The sequence below is a fragment of the Lepidochelys olivacea genome (genome assembly GCF_965140295.1).
Source record: "Lepidochelys olivacea isolate rLepOli2 genome assembly, chromosome: 7".
Lineage (NCBI taxonomy): Eukaryota > Metazoa > Chordata > Testudines > Cheloniidae > Lepidochelys > Lepidochelys olivacea.
This window is the reverse complement of record NC_140417.1, coordinates 57267010-57293257: the sequence shown is the minus strand read 5'-3', so window position 1 is coordinate 57293257 and position 26248 is coordinate 57267010. Positions and strand designations below refer to the sequence as shown.

General features: G+C 45.7%; 1 pseudogene across 1 annotated transcript; it reads left to right on the top strand.

Annotated features, from left to right (window-relative positions):
* Positions 1 to 1832: 1832 nt before the first annotated feature.
* Positions 1833 to 24958, top strand: LOC311523231 (cytochrome P450 2H1-like; annotated as a pseudogene). The gene is made up of 6 exons: positions 1833 to 1878; positions 12384 to 12532; positions 17736 to 17896; positions 18855 to 18980; positions 24042 to 24183; positions 24780 to 24958. The product of its transcript is annotated as a cytochrome P450 2H1-like (transcript).
* Positions 24959 to 26248: the final 1290 nt, after the last annotated feature.

Here is a 26248-nt window from a genome sequence, read left to right as displayed (position 1 = left end):
CCACAGCTTCACATACACTGACCCAAGAGAGTCACGGCTGATGTTATGTATAGCTACAATGGACATGGATGTTCCTGTCCCTTGTTTATTTAGTAAGGTTCCTAAATTTTTTAAAATTAAAACGTATTCACTTTTAAGTTCTTCAGGTTGTTCGTTAGGTGCTGTTTTTGTAATTGACTAAAACTCTTTTATTTTGAAAGTGATTAATCTTTATTAGTTTACAACTCATGGCTTACAATGCCTGCTGGCAGTGAAAGTAGTGGTCTTATACACTCCCAACCTATAGGATCAGTGGCAAACAGCAAAGCAAACTGTACAGCAAGTACCCTCACATTGTTAGCGTCACTCGCAGTGATATGGGCCCAGATGTGCAGCAAGCACCACACAATTCCTAACAGGCCCCCAACCTGCAGCGCCAGGCTGAGCACAGTGCATCACAGCACTTTACTCTGGTTCGCTGTTAAAGTGCCCCTCCAAAGTCTCCCTAACCCTTGTTACTCTGCGTTGAGATCCTCTAATTCCCCTTGTGTCCCGCTGTTGAAACTCAGCAGGCAGCTGCTCCACCTCCACCCTGTAACCCCCTTTGCTTCAGAGATGTTATGCAGGACCCAACAGGCAGCTATAACCATTGGGATATTTTTTCAATTTACCAAATACACATTCAGCTGTCATTCTGCACCCACTGAGCCTGTCGTTGAGGGTCTCTCGGTGGCCAGTGTATGGCTTCATGAACCAGGGAAGTAAGGGATAGACTGGATCTCCCAGCATCATTATTGGCATTTCAACCTCGCCAATGGAAATAGGCGGGTCAGGACAGAATGTCCCTCCTTGTAGCTTTCTAAACAGTCCTGTGTTCTTAAAGATGCGAGCGTCAAGCACCTTCCCTGACTAGCCAACACAGATGTCAGTGAAGTATTCCCGGTGATCCACCAGCACTTGCATAACCATAGAAAAGTAGCCCTTTCTGTTGATGTACTCTGTGGCAAGGTGTCTGGGGCCAAAATAGGGATATGCATGCCATCTATTGCTCCACTGCAGTTCAGGAACCCAATAGCTGCAAAGCCATCCCCTATGTCCTGCACATTGCTGAGAGTCACAGTCCTGCGTAGCAGGAGACGATTAATGGCCGTGCACTCTTGCATGACAACGGCCCCCACAGTGAATTTCCCCACTCCAAAATGACTTCCCACTGACTGGTAGCAGTTCAGTGTTGCAAGTTTCCACTCTCTTCTCCACTGTCTATGGCTTTCAGTTTGTTGTCCCCATGTTGGATTGCTGGGACGAGCTTGGCACACAGATCCAGGAATAAGAAAAGGAGTACTTGTGGCATCTTAGAGACTAACCAATTTATCTGAGCATGAGCTTTCGTGAGCTACAGCTCACTTCATCGGATGAAGTGAGCTGTAGCTCACGAAAGCTTATGCTCAAATAAATTGGTTAGTCTCTAAGGTGCCACAAGTCCTCCTTTTCTTTTTGCAAAGACAGACTAACACGGCTGTTACTCTAGATCCAGGAATGTGGCCTTGTGCATCTGAAAGTTCTGCCGCCACTGCTTGTCATCCCAAACCTGCACTGCCATGCAATCCCACCAGCCAGCGTTCATCGCTTGGGCCCAGAAGTGGTGTGCCACCATCTGCAGCTGCTCCATGAACACCAACAATCACCGTGAATTAATTCTCCCTATGTCTCACCGCAAACTGCCTCCCAGAAAATCATCATCTTCCCCGCAGTACTTCACGCGGCTCTGCAAATACCGGAGCATTATGAGTCCTGTGCTTGCAACACTCATGACACTCGTGTAGAACTGTGCAGGCTCCGTGCTTCTGTCAGAGATGGCGAACAGCAACCAGTCCCACACAGGTTTGTGGGAAAGCGAAAGTAGGCATGAAAATCATAGGGATAGAGATGATATTATGGGATGGAGAACACAGCATTATGGGATGTTGTCGCCTTGAGCCCCGTCACCTGTATAGGACTTGTTTATGCCCCGCCATGCATTGCCAAAACTACCCAAACAACAGTGCGCTGAACAGTGGTGGGTTGCTTAGTGGGAGATCTACCCATAGCTCATCACCCCATGCATTGGCACAAGCACTCTTGGCTGGTACGTGCGGAGCTGACACAGGGAGCCAAGTACGCACACACACAATCAACGTACTAACTCCGGCAGCTGTACACCAATGTAACGCGCATTGGCAAAACTTTGTAGTGTAGACATGGCCACAGTCTACACAAGGCAGTGCTAACGTGAGGCATACTGGCTCTCTCAAGGTGGACACACGCACTGTTTTGCTTTGAGGGGCTTGCATGCCCCCCCCCTCCATTCATTTCATATCACAATCACAGCTCTGGCCAGCTGCTCCAGCTAACCCTTCCACCATTCCATACAGTTAGCCCCAACCTCAGTGACTGCAGCTGGAGCGAATATAGATGATTCCCAGCCCCAGGGAGGCAGTTATGATTTTGTGGGTGATACCTTAACTCTAAATTACCTGGTTTTCACAAGTTTGCATTTAAAATACACTTCAGTGTCAGGTTTTTGAGAAGTTTGAGTTTCGCTGAACTCAGTGTGCTAGAAGGACACAATTGTTCACTGGTTCTTTTCCCCACTATCCAGCCCATACAGGTTCACAGACCGGCTCTTGAGCTGAAGAAAGTATGTCATTTATTTGCTGCTTCAGTGAGTGATCAGTCCATGAAATAGGGCATAACATAGGGTTAAATGCAAGTGCATCCCCATTTTCAGGTGTTTGCTTTACATACATTTTACAAAGCTATTCTTTTATATTGGGTAATCATCTTTCTGCCTAACACTATGATTAGTTTGCTAACTCGGTTGTTTTCCTGATCAAACTTCTGATGCGGGTGGCCACATGATGAAGTTGCTAGCTCAGCTTTTCACCTGGCTGTTCTCTTTAATTGCCAGACAAGTTGGCATCTTTTGATATGTTCTGACATCTAAAATATACATTCTAAATATTACATATCCTACAACAGTATACTTTGGGACAACCTTAACTATGTGTTAACCAAGTTTTTTGACAGTATAAGTATGTAATATTTCAGCTAACAGCATGCCTCCATGCAATATTTATCAAAACTAGAGAAGTCCATGGAAGTCTGGACAGCTTTAGAGAGATTCACTTTATGATTAACTTTTGTCCTCTTTGGACAAATACCTGGGGAACAAAGACTTGACATGCAAACACACATGCTATACAAATAAAGTTTCAAAGGAGATAATTCCTATTTTGATATTAGGTATCTTTTGCTGGACAGTGACTAATCTAGTTTACCAAGAGAAATTGAGATCGGCTATTGCTTGCATGCTCTGTTTCACTGTACAATATATAAAGTGTGGATTCTGAAATACCAGTCAACTCCCTGCTAGAACCCAGAATAATTGCTACACTCTATAATAGAGCCTCTGGGAGAAACAACTATTTTCCTGGCAATGTGCATCTCTTGCCTTCTTTTCCTTTCAGCATGGAAAAAAGATGTCTGGAAGTGGGAAGCTGCCGCCTGGCCCTGTTGCTTTTCCCATCATAGGAAACGCGCTGCAGCTGAATACAAAGAACTTGCCCCGATCAGTCCATGAGGTAAAAATGCTTGTTTCTCATCCATTGTTTGGTTGTAGGTGGAGGTTAAGTAGAGCCTAGCTCAAGCAGAACTCTGTGAAATGTCTGGCGTTTACACAGTGGCAATCCCATGTCACTTAGCTCCTCAAAGTTCAGTCTTAATTTTTTTTCCCACAAAAACAATCAATCTTGAATGATAGATATAAACTGTTCATGTTAACATATGCCTTTTAATATAGGTGTCTTAGTCACAGGTAATCCAGAATATACCTCCCCAGCTTCACTACAATCTGTATAGACAATCACACTGTTGGGGGAGTGGTCTAGTAGTGGGTTCTGTCGAGAAACAGCAGTCAGACCTGGTTTTTATTCCTACCCCTGCAACAGACTCCAGCTCCATCTACACTTGGAGCTAGGGGTCTGATTCCCAGCTCACATGGATGGACTTATCCACATGGATAAGTTAGTCACATGGATGGACTAGCCATCAAGCTAGTGTGCTAAAAATAGTAATAGCTGTGGAAGCATGGGCTAGCCACCTGAAGCATAAATCTACTTCTACCTCTTGGGTATGTATGCGGGGCAGCTAGCCCGTGCCACTCGCAGTGCTACTATGGCTAGGCTACTGTTCTTAGTGAGCTAGCTCAATGAGAGCTGGCATGAGTAGGTCTGCTCGAGTTGGGAATCAAACCCCTGGCCCCAAGTGCAGATGTAGCCCATGTGTGCATTCAAGTAAGTCACCTAAGCGCTCTCTGCCTCAATTTCCCCATCTGTAAAATTGTTGTAATAATATTTGCCTGCTTCACAGGGGACGGTAAGGTGTCAGCTGCAGGTCAGCTTTGAAAAAATAGCCTCGTTCTGCTCCATGCTATTGTTTCACTATAATTATAATCTCAAATACCATCGTCTCACGTGCGAAAGGCAATCCACAGCCTGGGATCTGACGGCCACATTGATTTCTTTCCTTCTCGCTCACCATCGCAAATAATAAAAGTTAAACAGGAGAAACTCTGCCCCCAGTTACATCTGTTCAACCTCATTCTCATTGAATCCTACCCTAAAGAGTTACAGATATGGGATGATTTAGTTGGGGATTGGTCCTGCTTTGAGCAGGGAGTTGGACTAGATGACCTCCTGAGATTCCTTCCAACCCTGATATTCCGTGATTCTATGATATGTAACTCCTTTGTGGTTGATTTGCACAGGTGTAAGGGATTGGAAATTAGGCAGTAAGTCTATTGATAATGTAAAAGGGGAACCAGAATCTCTCTCTCTCTCTCTCTGGTTTTGCAAGGCTGACAGGAATAAGGAAAAACTGTCTTGTCATTATAAAGTCAGCCGATGTTACTATGAATAAATGGAGGCAGGAGTTCTGTGGTATTAGAAGTGTCATTTGTACACAATCATTTTTCAGAGTAGAACTGAATTGTCATTAGTTAAATAATGCAAATTGCTAGAGCTCACAAAAGAAAGGACCCGCAACTACCAGCAGTATGAGATAATTATCTAACACAGATAGAATGACCCTTCTTTCACACTCACTCTATCTCTCTAGGAAAAACACAGTGTTAACAGAACATCAAGATTAGAAATTGAAGCAAAAGTCAGGCAATTCCCAAGTCAGAATAGTAAACTCTGACTAGTATTATCTTAGCCGCATATGAGCTCTTACATTCTTATTTTTAATTAAGTGGATTTATGTTAAAACGTGCTGGCTTTGTGTGTTAACTTTGACAGCTCAGTGCAAAGTAAGGCCCGATTTTCACGATATATTTGGGCTCAGAGCGGGTTGTGGTGCTCTATGGACATGAGGTTGTGAGGGAAGCATTCGTTGATCAAGGGGATGAGTTCAGTGAAAGAGGACGTATGCCAGTATTTGAAAAAGGTAAATTTCCAGTAACATCAGCATATAGAGCCGATGTTCGCTGTATGTGGAGAACACCACTGAGGAGACAAAAGGGGAAGCAGCTGGAGTTTGATTTAGAACAGTAGCAAAGATTGGTTCCCTTCCCTGTTACTCTGCTAGCTCCCTGACATGAATGGGTCATAACATCTCATTAAAGGTGAGTGAGAGGCAGTAACTAGGCCATTGCACAAAAGAAGGGCCAGAATACAGCCAGGAGACCAGAGCTGGACAGGCCAAGAGGGTCAGAACAAATCATGAATTCCTATCCCCTTCTTTCCCTGCTCAGTGGTGTAACAAGGCCCCAGAGGGTCCTGGTCCAAGAATAGATTCGGATGCCCTTTTTCCAATAACTGGCCATAGCGCCCTTTTTCCAATAACTGGCCATAGCACCCAACTTCCCTCACTGCCCACCTAACATCCCAGCCTACAACTCACCTCATCACCCCCAAAATCCCCTATTTCCCCCCACATCCCTCACATCTCACCCCACTTGCCCTTAATCCCTTACCCTGCAGCTCACGGACGCTCCCCACTCACCCTATAGCACCTCAACAACTGGCCCTCCAGCCCTTCACCTACTGCCCCGAAACCTTCCTGGCCACTCACCGGTGCCCCCGCAGTTCAGCGTTCCACTGCCATCCGAGGCTAGGGCTGCTCCTCCCAATCCTGGCTGCCCAGGGGTGCCCATCTCCCACCCCACACTCACGTGGCCTGAATCCAACTGGAGTGATGAGTGGGGTTGAGACTTGGTGCACAGGGTTGCAGCACCACTCAGGTTTGGGCTGGCTACTCCTTTGTCATGACAAAGGGCAGCCAGTCCAAACCTGAGTGCCCAGTCGCAGTGCCACTCAGAGCTGGCCCGGCTGCTCCTCCATCCGACCCCATGCTCCAGGTGCCGTGCTGGAGCACTGCTCCATCCGGTTGGGCCCCCATATACTCCTGGGCCCTGGTGACTGCACCACTTGCGCCGTTGTAGCTGTGCCGCTGCCTGTCCTCACTAGACTAGGTACGTCCCAGGAGCGGTGGAGGATTGTTTTTATTATTGTTTCACTTTGTTGCCTGATCTTTAGATTATGTATTCACTATATAGATTACTTAAGAATTCCCAGTTATCACTTTGAGGGTTGCCAGGTTCTTCCCCCCAAGATCAGGCCCAGAATTATTAAAATTATTATACAGTTGGGAACCCTGATGTGCACAGTTGCAACACTCACACTCTAGGAACTCTTTTATATTTACAAATATAGTTTATTAATACAGTTAGTACTGTCACAAACACCCCAGCTCAGTAAGGTAGATAGAGATACTACAGAATGTACATCTGCACACCCCTATACTCACACCATCCCTTGCAGAATAATCTGAAATGTTAGCCATCATCTTCCTCATCACCTCCCTCATCATCACCAGTGGCCATCATTCTGGCACCTCCTAAGGACTACATCTCTCTCTCCTACTGCTCCTAGGCTGGGATGCCACTTTTATAATGTGTTATGCTAATGCCGCTATGTTTGACGTATATTCAGTAGGGGATTTCTCCCCTTTTCCTAATTTGTATTTCCTCACCTTACTAATGTTGGAGTGTCTTTTTCGTATAGGTTGGTTTATCAGTGATCTCAACTTATTATCCTATACTTCCATTCGTTACCACGGCCTCTTGTGATTAGGTATCACATTTATTATTTTTGTCCTAACTGGTTATTTCGGTTCTTTCCAAGTTCCAAGTTGTGGTGTACCTGTTTACGTTTAAAAGGGTCTGAATTTAGGAAAGCCCCTATGCCAATCTGCTTTAACACATCCTCTAAGTTAAAGGTCACAGCCATACATGGAGCTTATGCTTTAGCTCATCACAGTCTATCAAGGTGAAAGGTCCCAAACGTCTGTATGCTAACTTTGCCTTAGCTCAACATACAGGATGTGGCCTGCAGGTCCCTTGTGTTACAGCCAAAGTATACTCTAATATAGACCTATAAATCTATTATAATAAAACAAATAATCAAACCCATAAGAAAATAAGAAAAGATATATAGGCAGGCAAGCAAGCAGGCTAGCCTAAGATGTATCTCGTGTACCTGTTATGTAAGTCAGTTCATTACCAGGACACTTCTGTGGTTGAAATATTTACCTGAGGTCAGAGCTTCCCTTTAAACTCTATTTTCAGCTCCCCAAATACTTGGGGTTTTCTGTTGTGCCCTTTATCTGTGCAAAGTTTATCCGTTCAAAGTTCATAGGCCTCAAGCCTTATGTTAACTTGCTGAAGCTAATGTCTTACAGGATCTAGGCCTGTAGATTTCTAGCATTACTGCTGAATAGAATGCGAAGCAGAATATAATGCAAAGCAGTAAATATAATAAAGGCAAGCTAGCCCACTGGGCTACAGTAGCAGTGAATATAAGAAAGGCAACCTAACCCACTGGGCTACAACGTGGGGCTCTCAGTTTTTTGAGATTCTTTGGCAGTGAGGGAGTAATAACTAAGGGAACACCAAGATGTCCTCTTTCGGAAAGTGGTTTGTTTCATTCATGCATTACAGTTACAATGCCTGAGAAAAAACCTGCTCGTGTAGTTACTTTATTACACATTAAAAACTATGTTAAAAGAAAGCAGGCCGCAAAGTCAAGTCCTTGAATGTAAGGAAATGCAAAATTAAGGTGACCTGTGTGACTTTAAATCTGATGTCTTGTGGCAGAATTATTAACTTCCTCATGGGCTTTTTTTTATGGAGTTAATCACTGTAGCACATGAGAGATTCACAAATATTTATTAATGTATCTTCACGACACCCCTGGGAGATGAGGGGGTATTATCATCCCCATTTTACAGCTCGGGAACTGAGGCAGAGAGATTAAAGTTAAAAAAATGTCCACTCATTTTGGGTGTCCCATTTTGAGATGCCCAGGACTGGTCTGTTTAAAGGGGGGAGGGATAGCTTAGTGGTTTGAGCATTGGCCTGCTAAACCCAGGGTTGTGAGCTCAATCCTTGAGGGGGTCATTAAGGGAGCTGGGGCAAAAATTGGGGATTGGTCCTGCTTCAAGCAGGAGATTGGACCAGATGACCTCTTGAGGTCCCTTCCAACCCTAGCCTTCTATGACCTGATTTTTTCAGAGGGGTCAGCTTTATGGATGTCCAAAGCACAGCTCCCATTGACTTGAGTAGCTGTGGGGGTGCTCAGCACTCCAGGGGCTCAAGCTGGTCACCCAGAAAATGAGGAACACACGGATAGTGACTACCTGAAAAAAATTTGGTTGAAGAGACCTGTCTAGTAGCATCACATAGGAATGCGGTGGCAGGTAGAAGGGTAGTATCCAGTTCTCTGGGGCAGCATTCTACTGCATGTTCATGAGACCATCCTTTCTCTTCCTGCAGTTCTCTTCCTCATTCATGGCACTTCTCCCAGCTTCCGCAACAAATAAGGCACAGACACCAGACTCCTCCACTATGGTACCCCGATTCATTGACAAATCAGGTTCATCCTCTGCTCTGCAATGAGACAGGGCACCCTGTAGAAAAAATAATGTGTGTCTCATAGATTTCATGACTGCATCATAAAGGCACAGGATAGGGTTGTCCCCACAATCTTAATTCTGGCATTTCCTAACTTTTGAGTGCTTGACTTTGCAATGTTAATGTTGCTTTAAAGTAGTTTTTTGTGTGTAATTTCCTAGCATTTTCAAAAAGCAAAAATTCCATCATCTGGCCTCATATTGACTCCCGCATGGTTCATCAACAAGGTTGGAATCTTTAGCTGCCTGGTACAGACCTCTGCCCCTTGAACTAATGGAGGAACTGATAGCAATAGTGTTTTCTGTATGGAACAGTGGTAGATGGAGATGAGATATAGACTTTGCCAGTAGGTTTCACAGATATTTGTTGACAGTAGACAAGCGGTGAGTCTCAGGAATGTCGGGTTCCATTCCAGTCTCTAAGGGGAGTGTTTTCTAGTAGTTACAGACCCTTCTGCCTGTTCCCCCCAAGCTTGACTACTTTTGCCCTGTCCCCTCCAATCTATATCCCTGTCCCCAGTCCTTTCTTGTCCCACCCCTACCTCCTCTTCCCAGTCCCATTCTCCTTGCCTTCCTTATTCATATTTCTCATCCCAGCCCCAGTCTCCTTGCCCAGTTTCTCCCCTCTGGGCTCCCTGTCCAAGGCCCAGGCTCCCCACTGCCCTCATTCTAACTCGTCTCATTCTCCCTACCCCCAGAGCCCATCTCCTTGTCTAGTCAGTCCCAATTTCCCACTCTGGCTTCTCGTCATTCCCATCCCATCCAGTTTCCTTCTCCTAGTCTCCCCCTTCACCGGCTCTTGTCCCAGTTTCTTTGCCAAGCCAGTCCCAGTTCTCCCCCTGCACCCTCGCTCCTTGTCAGATAGGTTGCCCATCTTCCCTTTTCCCCCTTGCACTGATTCACGGTCCCAGTCTCCTTGCATAGCACCCACTCATGCCCCCGTTCCTCATCTGATCTGAGTGAGTTCTCCTTCCATCCCTGCCAACTGGGTCCCAATACCCCCTGTTTCCCAGCTCCCTGTCCCAGTCTTCTGACCCATTCAGACCCAGACTCCTCTCCCTCCCCCAGCTCTTAGTCCCAGTCTCCTTGACCCCCCCACTCCCAGCTGCAATTAGAGGGACAGTCTGGCTTTCCCCTCTAGTCCTGGAATAGAGCATGCTCAGTTGCTCTGTGAACATGGTACATGCATAGAATGCTCAACACTAGGAGCTGAGAGGACAGAATGTTCTGTTATTTTAGCCACTAATCCAGGGGTGGGCAAACTTTTTGGCCCGAGGGCCACATCTGGGTGGGGAAATTGTATGCAGGGCCATGAATGTAGGGCAGGGACAGGGGGTTGGGGTGCAGGAAGGGGTGCGGAGTGCAGGAGGGGACTCAAGGTAGAGGGTAAGGGTGCTCAGGGCAGGGGGTTGTGGTGAGGGGTGCAGGAAGGGTTCAGGGTGCGGGCTCCGGCAGTCTCCCTGCCTGCCCTGGCCCTGTGCCGCTCCCGGAAGTGGTCAACATGTCCAGCAGTGGCTCCTGGGGTGGGGTGGGGCAGGCAGCTCTGCCACGTGTTGCCCTTGCCTACGGGTACCACCCCTGAAGCTCCAATTGGCCATGGTTCCCCATTCCCGGCCAATGGGAGCTGCAGGAGGCAGTGCCTGCAGATGAGGGCAGCGCACGGAGCCCTCTGCCACACCCTCTCCCAGGGGCCGCAGGGACATGGTGCCGGCTGCTTCCAGGATCGGTGCGGGGCTAGGGCCGGCAGGGACTCTGCCTTAGCCCTGCAGTGACATGGGGCTGGCAGTCCTGTGGACCGGACTGAAAGCCTTGACAGGCCAGATCCAGCCTGCGGGCCCTAGTTTGCCCTCCCCTGCACTAAATCCTAAGGTCTCTACTGAGTATGTGCAAACCTTAATGTTTTTTTAAATAGTTTTTGGTGTGTAATTCCCTAGGTTTTTAAAATAGCAAACTGAAAAAACAAAAATTCCATCATGTGGCATCATATTGACACCTACATGGGTCACCAGCAGGGCTGGAACCTTTAGATTCACTGCACAGACCTCTGCCACTTGAGCTAATGGAGTAACCGATAACAGTAGTAGGTTGTCATCTTTATATGTGGACCAGCACTAGGAGCTGAGTGGTGCTGGTGTATGTCCAGTGATGATAGTATCTTTGGAGACTTTAGCCACTAAACTCTAAGTCTCTACTGACAATGTGTGAAATGCGATTTGTCAAGGGCTTATAACTTAGTGACATTTGGGTAGATTTTCATGGGGATGGCAAAGTCACACATTGACGCAAAGGCCAGCCCCTAGCCAAATTTCAAATCCCACCTCTGACAAATGGGAGTGCTAGAGTTTCTCAAAAAAAAGGTCCCAGCATTTTTTAACATAGGCAGAACAACATATTTTCCCCTAACCTTGTTCGTGGAAATGGCTGAAGACTTCGGCTGAAATATTCAAAAAACGTTCAACCTGAGACACAGAGAGAAAAATTTTAGCCCAAATCGTTAAAATTTGGCAAACTAATGTGTTTCCCAGTTTACTTCATATTTTTAGTTTGTACCGATACACATACATTGCTCTAATTACTGTGACTGGAAGAAATGTCATTACTGTGATGGGCCACGCTCTGTTAGAGAACAAACTACAGGTATTGGACATGTTAATTGTGACAGGGTATTGGCTAAGAAACTCTGAGCCAGGCCTCTGTCATACCCACTCCAATCAAGAAAGGGGAATTGGAACTGGCTGAGTAAGCCCAGGCCTGAGTGGTAAACGGGGAACAGCTGCCGGCCTCATTAGCTAGGGGCTACATAAAGGCTGGCAGGAAGGAAGCCAAGGGGAGAAGGAAAGGGAGGAGCCAGAGAATAGAGGGAGTAGGAACTCATTGCTGCTGGCTGCAAGACTGAAGCTGTTTGTAGCTACAAGGTGGTGGGAAAATAACCTGTAAATAAAGAGCACCCGTGATTACACCAATGCAGAGGTCTCTGGCTGGTTTGTCTGCAGAGCAGGAGCAGAAGCTAGAGGGGCCCAGCTGCACCTCATGACAGTAATGAATTGAATTATTTTTCTTCCTCATAACTGCTCTGAAACTGCAATGAGTTTAATATGTAGAATATTGTGGTTAATAAACATATCAAGCAGATAAAATAGGAAGTGATGACTGTGTAACAGTCTCCCAAGCAGAACACAGATACAAATAAAATTTGAGTTCAAGGTCATAAACTCAAAAGTTTATGAACAGGATTGTATGACAGCGTTGACTGCTATAGCAGGGGACTGGACTCAGTGACCCGGAAGGTCCCTTCCAATCTTATGTTCCTCTGAAACTTTGAATAAACAATGTTTGGATGGGTTTGAAAGTCTGGCCCCTCCCTCCTTTCTTTCCCATTCTCTTCCCTTTTTCAGGTATTCCTTTCAACAATGGGGTGCCGTGGAAGCGGCTACGCCAATTTACCCTCACCACCTTGAAGAATTTTGGGATGGGGAATAAGAGCACTGAAGAGCGAATCCTGGAGGAAGCCCATTTCCTGGTGGAAAGGCTCAAAACACTCACGGTGAGGATCAACTTTATGTCTGTTGGAAATTAGAATTAAAGAGTCAGTTAAAGTCTTTCTGTTTTTCATGATATTAACTGTTTGGTTCAAACCTTTTCTAACTAAAGCCTTTAGCTGCACAATACAAAAGTATGTGGCCAAAGATCTAAAGATGACCTTTTCTGGCTGTTGTTCCCCATGTTTTCTACCCACTGATCTATGGCTAGTGAGCAAATGGGAAAATGTTTGTCTAGAGTTTTCAGAAGCTAAGACAGTGAACCAGGTTAGAGTGGATCCATTTATCTTCAGTCTGCTGTGTTAATGAGACACCCAGGCCTAGAGTTTGCTTATTCTCATTTTCATCTCTGCTACACATCTGATACAAATTTGGCACCTACATTCTATAATGATGGGCTCCCACAGGAGTGATTGGGAACCACTGTGTAAATGGACAGTGCTTTATAAGTGACCCACTAATTATTACTATTTATATTCCAGTAGTGAGTACAGATCCCAAGATTGGGGCTTTATTGTGTGTATGCTATACTAACAGATAGGAAGGACTGTTCTGTACTGCAAGCAGCATACATTTGAAATAGACATGAAAAATAAAAAGTGGAGGAAGGAAGTGTAATGGATCTGCTAAGCAGGGGACTATATGGATGCCATCCTGGCAGACGTGCAGGAAACCTCTTGCCCGGTGTATTTTCATGACATCATCACTGGGAGGTCATTTGAGAAGCACCCGCAGAAGTTGGGAGCTGTGCTGGAGAGGCTACGCCAAGCCAACTTAAATGTGAATTTAGCAAAATGCAATTTTTTTCTGTGACAAAGTAAATTACCTGGGGCATATGATCTCAAGGGATGTTGGTGGTGAATCCACCCAGTCCTGGTCAGTGCCAAGTCCTCTCACTGAGGAGCAGCATTTCATTGGCCTGGTTTCATACTACTGGAGAGTCATTATTTGTTTTGCCACAATTGCACAGCCACTGCTCAAGTTGGCAGAGATGAGGTGGATGTTTGAGTGGACTAGTCCTGCCAAGAAGCCTTTCTAGAACAAAAGTGGAGGGTCATGTCTGTAACAATATGGGCCTACTGAGATCCCCAGCTACCATCCATTCTAGACACAGATGGCAATGAAGTTGGTATTGGTGCTGTCTTGACTCAACCATAGGGAGACAAGGAAAGAGTAATTGCAAACATCAGCAGGATGCTGAACAAAGCAGAGCAGACCTACTCCATGGCTAATGCAGAGCTGCTGACAGTGGTGACCTTCACAAAATATGTTTGCCACTTCCTGCTGTGGAAAGAATTCCTGTGAAGAACAGATCATGGTTCCCTCCGGGGGCTTTATAATTTCCATGGTTCCCAAGGACAATTGTGCTGGTGGCTGGAACAGCTGGCTCAGTTCCAGTACCAGATGAGGCACTGTCCAGGGTAACAGTACATGAATGCTGATGTTCTGTCCATGAGACTGAGCCTGGACAGTGCTTGCAAGGAGGGCGGTTATGAGAGGTGGGTGCCACCCTGAGATAAGAACAAAAGCAGGCTCACACCCAACAAACCAAGCAAAGGGGGCCGCCTGCGAGAGGAGGGTGCTGCCCTGAAAAAAGATTGTGATCGCAGGCATATTAGCCAGAGAAAAGGGGGCACTCATGAGAGGCGGGTGCTGACCCCCTTTCAGGGACATTTGGGGATGGAGAAGCTTAGCCAAACGGTTTGAAGTTGATGCTACTGGCCTGGATGGTGCAGGTCACTTAGGGACCATGGATGTCTTGTTATACCTGTGGGGCTCATAAGACCGATCATCCTACACCCAGAGCACCTATGACAGACCAGCCACGCTCTGGAAATGGTAGCTATGGTTATTCTGGGAGAGTCAGTCAGTATGCCTTTGTGAGAGCAGGCTACTTCTCTGAGTGGGCAGAGGCTCATCCACTGCCTGATCCACTAACCTCACTCCTTGCATACTGACCAATGGCGGAAATTTTGAATCGTGCTTAGTCTGAGGGGTGCGTGACCTCCTTGAGATAAATAAGACCTGTACTACACCTTACCACCCACGGACAGATGGGCTGTTGGTGTCAGGAATCAGGGGCTGCAGCAGAGTCGGTCTCTGGGCAACCTAGCGAGGGCAGCTGGCCTGTGCTAGGCTGCCTGATTAGCTACACCACCTCCCCAGTGGGAAGAGTCAGTGGCCTAGCTCTCAAGTCCCTCTGCAGCAACACGTTGGTGGCTGCTCAAAGCATTTGCCCACGGTTGTGATAGCTCCTGCCTTGCCTCATTCCACGTAACCTGGCTCCCGACCTCTGGGTCGGACCCTGGACTCCTAGTCTCCTAATCCTGGCTACCAACTCCTGCTCTGAGCAGTAGGCATGACGAGCCACACCCAGGTCTCTGCCAGGTGGAGCATCTGAACTGTACGTTTGCAGCTCTGTTGTAGATGCCAGTCAACAGAACTGGGACAGGTTTCTTTCTCTGGGTCATGATGACTTACAGGACGAAGGTGCAGTTGTCCCTGGGCTACACACCATATAATGTGATGTTTGGGCATGTGGCCACCCTCCTAGCAGAATTGCTGGATGGGGTAGCCATGACAGATGAGTATACTAACCCCACAGAGTACCTAGCACTTGACAGGCATCCTCAGCACTGTTTTCCAAGCAATAAAGCCTCATCAGGGCCACCTAGAGACAGAAGGAGCCCTAAGATTTAAAGGGGACTGCTCAGATATACCAGGAGGGTGAACAGGTTTGGGTCCACAGAAGGAAAAGGAGTTTGAGTGCTAAGTTGCAGCAAAAGTACAGGGGCTCATACAGGGTGGTCAGCCAGGCATCAAAGGTATTTTGGATACAATCCATTGTCTTTAGTGGAAACAGTTTTGTGCTACATTACAACAGGCTAAAACCTACTTGGGTCCTTACTGAAATGAAGATATGATCAACTTGCCACAGCAGAGCCGAAGCAATGATTGAGAAAGCCACAGTCAGCTGAGAGGTTGACTCCCAGAGCACTGGAGAGGACCAGGCCAGGGCGAACACTAGCATGTGTCTCATTGAGTGGCGGCAAACCATCATATGGCATAGCCAGGTGTGGCTTTATCAGAAGGAACTGAAATGAACAACAAAGAGAATCACCAACAGTGGGAGGTGAACCTGTAACAGTACCAGGGAGGGAATTCTGTAGTCTGGGCTGAGGCGAGCCAATGAGTGAGCAAAACAAAAAGGATCCAGTGATACAGGAGAATCTGAGGCCACAGGAAGAGCACAGAGCACCCTGCTGGCACCAAGACTGCCACATGGACTAGCACTATGTGCCGCCAGGACCCCTGAACCCCTTCCCACATCCTCCCCACCCTCCTGCACCCCAAACCCCTCATTCCCAGAGCCTGCACCCCCAGCTGGAGTCCTCACTCCCCTCCCACACCCCTGCCCCAGCCCAGTGAAAATGAGTAAGGGTAGGGAAGAATGAGCGACAGAAGGAGAGGGTTGGAGCCAGCAGGGGTGGGGCCTTGGGACAGGGATGTTCGGTTTTGTGTGATTAGAAAGTCAGCAACCCTAGTCAATGGGGGAGTAGCAGCAGCTGGGCAGGGAGCCAGTGCAGAGGAGCCCAATGAGAGATACTAACGGAGCCTGGCCTGGAAACCTGAAAGCTCCTATTGGCTTGAACAGAGACTGCGCTGGAGAGGGTGTGCCAGGCACGAGCCCTGAAGGACCCAGACTCCCGCCTGGACTGCCCCAGGGCCAAACAACAACCTCTAGGCCTCACTGGGAACTGTAACTGTTTAAACCTCTGTACCTAGGGTATCTGCACCCTTTGCTGCCAGCCCTGACTCCATTCCCTCTTCCTGAGCCGTGGGTCTGAGTGGCTGTTGGGCCCCCACCAGGGCTAGCACCTACAAGGCCTAGCTGCTGAAGGCCTAAAGCACTTGTCTCTGAATCATAGTATGACTGGCGCACTATTGGTACCTTGGGGCTTTGGTGTACTCCAGCTCTGAGGAACCCAAATAATTACAGGATTGTTTCCCTTATTTAAGAAATGGAAAGCTGAGACACAGAGAGATGAAGTGACTTGCTCGAGGTCACACCTGGGATGTCTGCAGCAGAGCTGGGAATTGTTCCCAGATTTCCTGAGACCCAGGCCACTGCCTTAACCACAGACCATCCTGCCTCTTTGCAATATTTAATGCAACACTAAGGGCTAAACTGAAGTTGGCTCTGCCCATCTGGTGAATTGTGAGTGGGAGAAGAGAATGCACTGAGCCCCTTCCCCACCCCTGGTATCACATTAGTGCTGCTACTTGGGCACCTGAACCAAGGGCAGCTGTTGCTGTTGGGAATGAGTCAAAGAGAATCGACGGATGAGGGACACGAGTAGGGGTCTGGTGCATGAAGAAAATGCTGCTTCTGGATGTTCCCCATGAGCACTGTGGCCTCAAGTCAGAGGGGTGATCTCTTGCCCATAATTCCCAGGAATGTTGTGCTGGTCCCTCTGATGCTGCAGCCCCAGGTTAGCTCTCAGTTACCAGCCCTGTGTGTTCCTTGTGCTTTTGAGGAAGGAAGAACCTGAAATGGAAGCTAAGATGTCACTGGTGAGCCAGTGGGAAATTCAGCCTCCCCAGCTGTGTTAGCTGAGCTGTGGGGCCTGCTTAGTGGACATTGAGGGCAGAAAGCAGCCCCATCCCCTCTGCTCTTGTGCTGGGAGCCTTTATTCCTTCCCTAGCACAGCAATCGTGCGTTTACGCTGCACGGCCTGGGCTGGCAGTGCCAAGGGGAGATTGCTGCGCTCTGGGAGTTAGTGATGATGCTACAACAACACAAGCAATGGCTCAGGCAGAGCCCTCTGAGCAAGATCCTGTTGTGAACAGTTTGGGATCCTTTCTGTGAAATGGGTCCCAAGACAGACAGGCATGTGTCACCCAGAGAGGCACTGATGGCCCCTGGTCAGACCAGAGTGTGCCCAGCAGAGAGCAGCAGAGCAGACAGAGTGAAAACTGATTGCCAAGAAAAAAAGTGGCACGTGTTTAATTTAGCATGTGAGAGGTAAGAGGGGGGATTGGGGCAGCCCTAACCCACCCTCCTCAGGGAATATTGCTGTCAGCCCCACTTTGACTCTTGCCATGTGGTTGGAGATCCACAATGTCCTCGTGCTGCCACTGACTCTGATGCTGAGGGTGAAGACACTGAATTAAAACTGGCTCTTTTTGAGTTTTGTTTTGTTCCAGGGCGGCCCTTTGACCCCACCCTCTTCCTCACCCACGCCGTCTCCAACATCATCTGCGCCATCGTCTTTGGGGACCGGTTTGACTACGAAGATAAGAAGTTTGTGACTTTAAGAAATCTCATAGAGGAAAGTAACAAGCTCCAGCGCTCCCGCTGGACAGTGGTATGTTCAGGGGTTTATTCCATTCTTCTCCTTTGTACTGGGGGAGAGGACAGAGATTTTTCTTTAACTATTAATTTTCCATAAAAAAGTGTTATTTCAGATTCCCATAATAGTCTCCTTCTTGCTAGGCTGTAGCTACTACCAAACCCAGCCTCAAACTTGTTTCTAAGTATAGTTTAAATTCCCACACAAAACACATCATTAGCTCAGAATTAAATTTGCTTAAGGATATACACTATCAACATTATCGGTAAAAATCAAGGAAGTTGCCAGTTAAAATATTAACATCCACACCAATCACATGTCACATGCCTTATCACATAAGCAGCATGATAGTGAATGTGATTATATTCCTCACCTCCAAAATAAACTCCTTTTCACTTCCAGCTCACAGTCACTCACCTCCATGCCCCCTTCCAGAAAACCTCACTAAATGTACCAAATGAAGGGCCAAACTGTCTGCTGGCATAACTCATTTGAAATCAATGGAGTTACATTGGCAGAGAATGTGGGTCTCTGAAATTCAACCTCAGCACAACTAAAGTAAATTTCCCTTTGAAAATCTATAATGTGCTACCACTCGCTAATAAAAATAAAAGGGTGAAGATAGTGCACTTCAGTGTGATTTTTCAAGAACAGGATGTGTCTATTGTGGATGGTTTTATTTTGAAAATAATGGAGAGTCTTTTAGCTAATGTAACTGAATGTCACTGCACTTTTTGTGTGGAATATATATGCATTGGGTAATGTGGGTTGGTAAAGTTTTCAAAGTTCTTTAGAATCCATTTAGAAAATAAGGTGTCACAGAAGAGTCTGCTGCTGTAGTTAAGTCATTTGAGTAAATACTATGAAGGAAGCTTCTCTGCCCAGGAAAACCAAGATGTATTTTTCTTTCAATCTTTACAGCTGTACAATTTTTTCCCCAACTCTCATGGATTACATTCCTGGGCCTCACCAGAGAATCTTTAAACACTTTGAGGAGTTGAGAAAGTTTGTTCTGGAAAGAGTGGAGATGCACAGAGTCTCTCTGGAGCCCAGTGGCACTCAAGACTTCATCAATGCTTTCCTCATCAAAATAAAACAGGTAGGTGATAGCTGCAGCCCTTCCCCTTTACTGTGGAGTGGGTTATACATATCAGTGCTATTTATTTGTTAAGGAACAACAGAGTACGTGGCTTTTCAGAAGCCCCTAAAGGGTGACAAGGAAATTATAATATAAAGGGGGAAGCCCTACTCACCTCATTTAAAACCAACTTAGTGAACAGAAATGGCCCAAAACACTGCAATAATGCTGCTGTAATCTCCAGTACTATGGCCCATTTCTGTACGATTTGTATAACGATGCCAGGTGGGTCACATTTTGGGTAGAAAATGAGACTTCTTTAGCTTGTAACAATAGATCCAATGCTTTTACAATCAATTATCAGCCATCTGTACCAAACTTTTTTGCAGGAGCAACAGAACAGCCAGTCAGAATTTACCACTGAGAGCTTGTTAAGAAGAACATTAAGCTTATTCTTTGCTGGAACAGGGACAACCAGTGCCATCCTGAAACATGGACTCCTGCTTCTTATGAAATACCCAGAAATAGAAGGTAACACACACACAATGTTAAGTCTTGGTGAGATGTGAGGAGTGCATGGCTCTATAGATCAGTAAATGGAAGCAGAGCCTCCCCCCTTAAATCACCAGATCACATCTGGCCTGGGTTGGCAGTGACCTGTGTGACTGTGAGTTCATGTGAAGTGAGTTGAAGATGTGTTGGGGGACTTTCTTACTCCAGTTCCCTGCAGGCAGAAGTTCTCATCCAAAAAAGCACCAGTACAATAGACATTATTTGTCCCCATGCCAATGCCAATATGGGGACAAGTAATCTGAGGAGAGGATCCAAAGCTGACTGGGCTGTTGTGATTGAATTCCTCTCTCAAATCCAGATCAGTGTTCAGGTTCTCTGATAAGGGAAGCGTATCTGCATGTCTACGCTACAATTAAACATCTGTGGCTGGCCCGAGTCCACTGTGTCTGGCTCACAGGGCTTGGGCTACGGTGCTGTTTAACTGTAGTGTAGATGTTTTGGCTTGGGCTGGAGCCCAGGCTCTGGGACCCTCCCTCTTCCTGAGTCAGCAAACATGGCCAGCCGTGGGTGTTTAACTGCAGTGTTAGTAAAAGAAAAGCCTGCACTGCCACGGACCAGGCTGTGCCTGTTCTGTGGGTAACAGATGCTTTCACATTCCAGGGCTGTCAAACAGGCCCCTTCCCCTTGAATGAAGGCAAAGTTGTTTTGTCTTTGGATTTAATGGACTTGTAGAGGACCTTTAAATCAAAGCTCTGCCAGTGCTAAAAAACCAGCTGTATCCAGTGCTAATTCCCACCTCGTGGGCTTCCAACTTCAGATTAGCAAATGGCCTTGACGGGAGGGGGGGGGGGGAGAGATGCTTTGGGACTCTCTTGCTTAATAGATATTTAGATGCACTGGTGATAACTTTACATTGTGCTCTAGTTAGTAACAGAACCAGGTATGAACAATATCACTGCCCTGTAATTATATTATTGGCCCTTTGTCATAGCTGTGAAGTACAGTAGTTTCTGTAACACAAAATTTGACCTTTTTTTTAATATTCCCAATGTCCATCTGCTGAGACTTGTGTTCTGCGGGCAGAGCAACAGACTGTTGGGCAAATCTATGCAAATCCTGTTCTTTAGTCTTGGTGTTAAACCTCATTAATTTCATGACAGAGAAGGTTCATGTAGAGATTGACTGTGTGATCGGCCGAAGCCGGAGACCCTGCATGGCATATCGAAGCCAGATGCCCTATACAGATGCTGTGGTCCATGAGATCCAAAGATTCATCTCTCTCACCCCTCTTGGTGCCCCACATGCTGTGACTAGACAATACATTATCCCTAAGGTCAGTTCTCGGTGTTTCTGTGAAAGGGCCAGTTCTTCCGCCTTTTTCTCTCTTTAATTTTGAGTTGTTCACAATGGAAATAGTTTGGCCAGTTTTTGTGTGGTAGGAATTTTAAATAATTGCCAGGAATGTACCAATTATATTGAAACTTTCCAAGCCTCTGTATGCAGCTGAAAAGACTTTGGTAGTCTGCAGGTTAGGGTTTCCATCCAAAAGAGGGTTTGAGAGCCTAGTTGTGTAGCAGTAAGATATGGAATAGAGAATAACTTTAGCAATGATGTGCAGCTAAGATATTGGTACCACACCAACGCGTGCAATCATTCCCCTCTTTTTTGAGGGGAAAGGGGAGTGTTTCTGGGGAAACTTCTTGACACTGTTCGTTCAGATGAAAACAAAATGGCACACACAAATGAGCAATGAATGAATAAGTTTAAAAAGGATCAGAGCTCCCCACACCTTTGCCCATTACTGGAATTGAATGCAAACCGGTACAGATAAATACACGCCACAAAACAAACCACTCTTCAAGGCTGAGGTTTCTGTAAAATTGAGTCAGGCTCTTATTGTTAGTCAGATGATCCTAGTTTACTGAACTCAGTTCAGGCAGCAAGCGCCCACCCCTTACTGCCCAAAAAAAAAAAAAAAAAAAATACACACACCTGGAAAAAATATTCATTTAGCTTCTGAAAATATTTGCAATTTGTCAGCAAGTTGGAAAAATCTGGTCTACTTCAGAAATCTTGGTGTGGGTTTTATCCCCCTTCTTTAAAGCTTTAGCCCAATGGATAGGGCACTTTCCCTGGATGTGGGAGACCTAGATTTGCACCCCCACTCTGGAGAAAGGATTTGAACTCAGATTTCCCCAGTAAGTATCCTAAGCACCAAGCTACAGACTATGCTGGGGAGAGTCCTCAATATCTCTCGCTGAAGCTATTCTGTTTTGTATCAATACTTTAAATATTCAGTGAAGCAGGAACTCAAGTGCAGGTCTTCCCCTTACCAGCTGAGTGCCCTAATCACCAGCATTTAGGTTATTCTGTTCTCAAGCCCTCCTGGTGAAGCTGTTCCTATTTTCATTAGGCCAAAAACCTGGGAGGTAAGAAATGTGGATTGAAATTTTCCCTCTGCTTGACTCTGACGAGGGATTTGAATCCACATCTCCTGCCACCAGGGTGAGTGCCTTTCTCACCAGGCTATAGAGTCATTCTCGCTGGCTCAGTGGATATTTAAATGTTAATAAAAAGTGGAACAGCTTCATAAGGAGAGATTGAAAGGAGCCTATCCTGCAATATCTGAGAGCTTGGAGGTTAGAATCCCCATTTTAGATGGGGGTGGTGGTGGGGGGAGGAGGGGGGAGATCTGAGTTAAAGTTGCTGCTCCAAATTGGGGATTCAAACATGAGTCTCTCACATCCCAAGTACCTTAGCCTCTGGCCTAAAAGTTATAGGGAGACACACACCCCTACTCATATGTGTTTTCTGAAGCAAATAAAGAAAAGAAAAGGAGGACTTGTGGCACCTTAGAGACTAACCAATTTATTTGAACATAAGCTTTCGTGAGCTACAGCTCACTTCATCAGATGCATACTGTGGAAAGTGTAGAAGATCTTTTTATACACACAAAGCATGAAAAAATACCTCCCCCCACCCCACTCTCCTGCTGGTAATAGCTTATCTAAAGTGATCATTCTACAATCTATCCTGAAGGATGACCCAACACTCTCACAAATCTTGGGAGACAGGCCAGTCCTTGCCTACAGACAGCCCCCCAACCTGAAGCAAATACTCACCAGCAACCACATACCACACAACAGAACCACTAACCCAGGAACCTATCCTTGCAACAAAGCCTGTTGCCAACTGTGCCCACATAGCTATTCAGGGGACATCATCACAGGGCCTAATAACATCAGCCACACTATCAGAGGCTCGTTCACCTGCACATCCACCAATGTGATATATGCCATCATGTGCCAGCAATGCCCCTCCGCCATGTACATTGGTCAAACTGGACAGTCTCTACGTAAAAGAATAAATGGACACAAATCAGATGTCAAGAATTTTAACATTCATAAACCAGTCGGAGAACACTTCAATCTCTCTGGTCACGCGATTACAGACATGAAAGTTGCGATATTACAACAGAAAAACTTCAAAACCAGACTCCAGCGAGAGACTGTTGAATTGGAATTAATTTGCAAATTGGATACATTAACTTAGGCTTGAATAGAGCCTGGGAGTGGCTAAGACATTATGCAAGGTAACCTATTTCCCCTTGTTTATTCCTACCTCCTCCCCCCCAGACATTCTTGTTAAACCCTGGATTTGTGCTGGAAATGGCCCAACTTGATCATCATACACATTGTAAGGAGAGTGATCACTTTAGATAAGCTACTACCAGCAGGAGAGTGGGGTGGGGGGGAGGTATTTTTTCATGCTTTGTGTGTATAAAAAGATCTTCTACACTTTCCACAGTATGCATCCAATGAAGTGAGCTGTAGCTCACGAAAGCTTATGCTCAAATAAATTGGTTAGTCTCTAAGGTGCCACAAGTACTCCTTTTCTTTTCGCGAATACAGGCTAACATGACTGTTACTCTGAAACCTGAAGCGAATAACTTTTTCCCAGCCAAAACTAATTGGGCTAAATTTGCAAATAGTTTCAGATCAGCTGAAACTGCATTTCTGGTGTATAAACTGTATTTGTCTGATCAATTTTACCCAGTTCTAATTTCCACCAAACTCTGAACCTGTTGAGGAGTTAAAATGACCAGAACTCACTATACTCAGGGGCGGAGTTGCTGACTGTGAGTTGCACTGTAAAATTGCATGGGGCTTTTAGCTTCATTACAAATTACAGGGAAACTGTCGGTGTGATGAATACAGTATCTTGACAAGGAAACTTCAAATGCTTCAGAGCACGAGTTCAGAGGTGCAAGTGAAACTTCTGGATCTTAGCCAAACTCCCCAAACTTGTTGATGTTGAATTCAGGATGGTAATCAAATAGGAGCAACCCCTCTGAAGAGATTTCAGGATTTCCCTGTGGACTTCAGTGGGATTAGCTCTTCTCATGGAATTTTAATATTTCTTCTTCTGGTTGAAAACGTGAAGTTCAGGAGCTGCAAGGAAATAAAGAAAAACCAATATGGGGCCCACTGTCCAGCTCTGAACTTTGAAGGTTTCTCTGCTTTGGACAGTGTCCACTTTAACTCTGTTTATCTGTGTTTGCTAATTTAGGGCACCATGATATTCCCTGCCCTGAAATCAGTCCTATATGACAGCAAGGCATTTCCAAAGCCAGAGCAATTTAACCCTGGGCATTTCTTGGATGAAAATGGTGCCTTCAAGAAGAGTGACTTCTTCATGCCTTTTTCTATAGGTAAAGGTATCCATGTTTGTTTCAGCTCCCAGACTGTCTTCTAGCTTTGCCTTGACGACTCTGCTGGCTCACACTGTTTGCAGAGTGTTTTCAGGTGGTCCATGAAGCTCTCACGCTGGTATAACATCTATCAGCCTTTAAGCCGTGTTACTTCCCGCTAGCTGTCTGAAGTGACTTTTCGGACGCACTACACATACTCCTTTCTTGCTCTGCTTGGCAACTTCATGCTTTTCTGGTGGGTGTCTGGTGTCAATGAATTCATGATGAATTATTCCTTCAGCCACCTACTCATGATCCTGCCTGCCCCTCCTTACTTGTTACTCAATAACCACATTACTCCCCCCTTAACACCTATTAGCTAACTTGGGAAGTGCATAATCTTTCCAACCCTCTCCCCAAACTGGATTTAAAAAGATTGCTTAATATATGGAACTCAGACCTTAAAACAATCTTTGAATGGCTTCTTAAGCCCCAAATGCTTTCCTACCATCCTGAACTTGAAGTGACTTCCATTATCCTCCATGTATAGAAACAGCCTGTAAAATGCTGGAAAGAAAGATCTCCAGCATCTCTTCAATATTCCTTTTTCATTGCAGGGAAACAGAGTTGCGTGGGAGAGGGTCTGGCTCGGACGAAGCTATTTTTGCTACTGACAACGATTTTGCAGAACTTTATCTTGAAGCCTCTCATTGACCCCAAGGATATTGATATAACTCCAATGAACTTCACCTCCAATACCCCAGTGTCTTACCAGTTCATTGTTATTCCTCGGTAAATACCTTGAAAAATGATTAATTGGATTGTCTGTGATCTTGAACTCCTTAATACAGTGACAGAAATGAACTAATTGCCATGAAATGCACAAATTAGTCAACTTTTTAAGTAACTAGGATTTAACAAAATTAAGTGTTATACCATAAAATAACTATATAATTGACTCTAATGGCATGTACAAATCCTGTAGTGTACTCAAATGGTCTCAGGTGAGAATCTATTCTCAACATAAGCTGGGTATGTTTTTAGTTCATTTGTGGTTTAGTTGACAACTATGAAAGCGTCTTTGACAGCTGTAAAGGCTGCTGTATTCACAAGGAGCTAGTGACAATGTCCAGCATTTTGCATCTGTTCAGCCAATGATAGTGAATTGTGATGATGACGTCCTGCTTGGGTGTGGAGAGTTTCTGTGGCAGGGGACTGAACTGGCATTCCCACTCTCTGCTTTACCCAGGCAGGTTCAGATTTAAATTCAGTAGGATTAATCTTTTACTCTTCATAAAGATTCTTTCTATATTTTTTGTAACTCACCTCTGGAGTCTTAAATCTATAAAATAAGATTCCAGGAATGTCACTGTGTGTCACTCTGAAACCTAAAATGTCTGCTGAGTCAGTGGGAAGGGAGGGAAGTGACTACAAGCATGGTTGAGTTCCTTTTGTTCAGAATATCAAACCCGTTTGAATAATCATTAGGTTTTGTGGTTTGTTACCATCCAGTTTTTAAGTTCAGTCATTTTGAATTTATGAATTACTCCCGTGGGTATAGTAAGGCATGTATTTAGGCCCTGCCAAGAGTCTTAAACCATTGTGATATCCAGGGAAACTCAACCAGTCACCACCTTTATTCTATAGCTAACTTGTGTGCAACACATTCATTGATTGCATGAGGAAGACTGCACAGAGGGTAGATTACTTGGGCCAGCTGCCACACCTGTAGGCTGAGCTGCCCCCTGTGCAAATCCACACAGCTCTCCCAGCACAACACAACCACACACAAATCAACACGGCAACACAGCTAGCATACACAATAACCCCAAACATCACATCCAAGCCGAGAATGTCTGTAGAGTCACTGTGAAGTGAAGGAAACAGCTACAAGCATGGCTGAGAGCTCTTCATGTTTAGAGTATCTCTACTTTCAGTCATCAGCCTGTTACAGTGCACTTTTTAAGTTCTCAGCCATTTTTGGCTTTTTTTGCAAGCAAGATTAGGAATTATACCTGTGCAACAGCACAGGCTTTCAGCTACTCGTATTTATTTAATGTCACTATTTAACCCGGTTTTACAACAT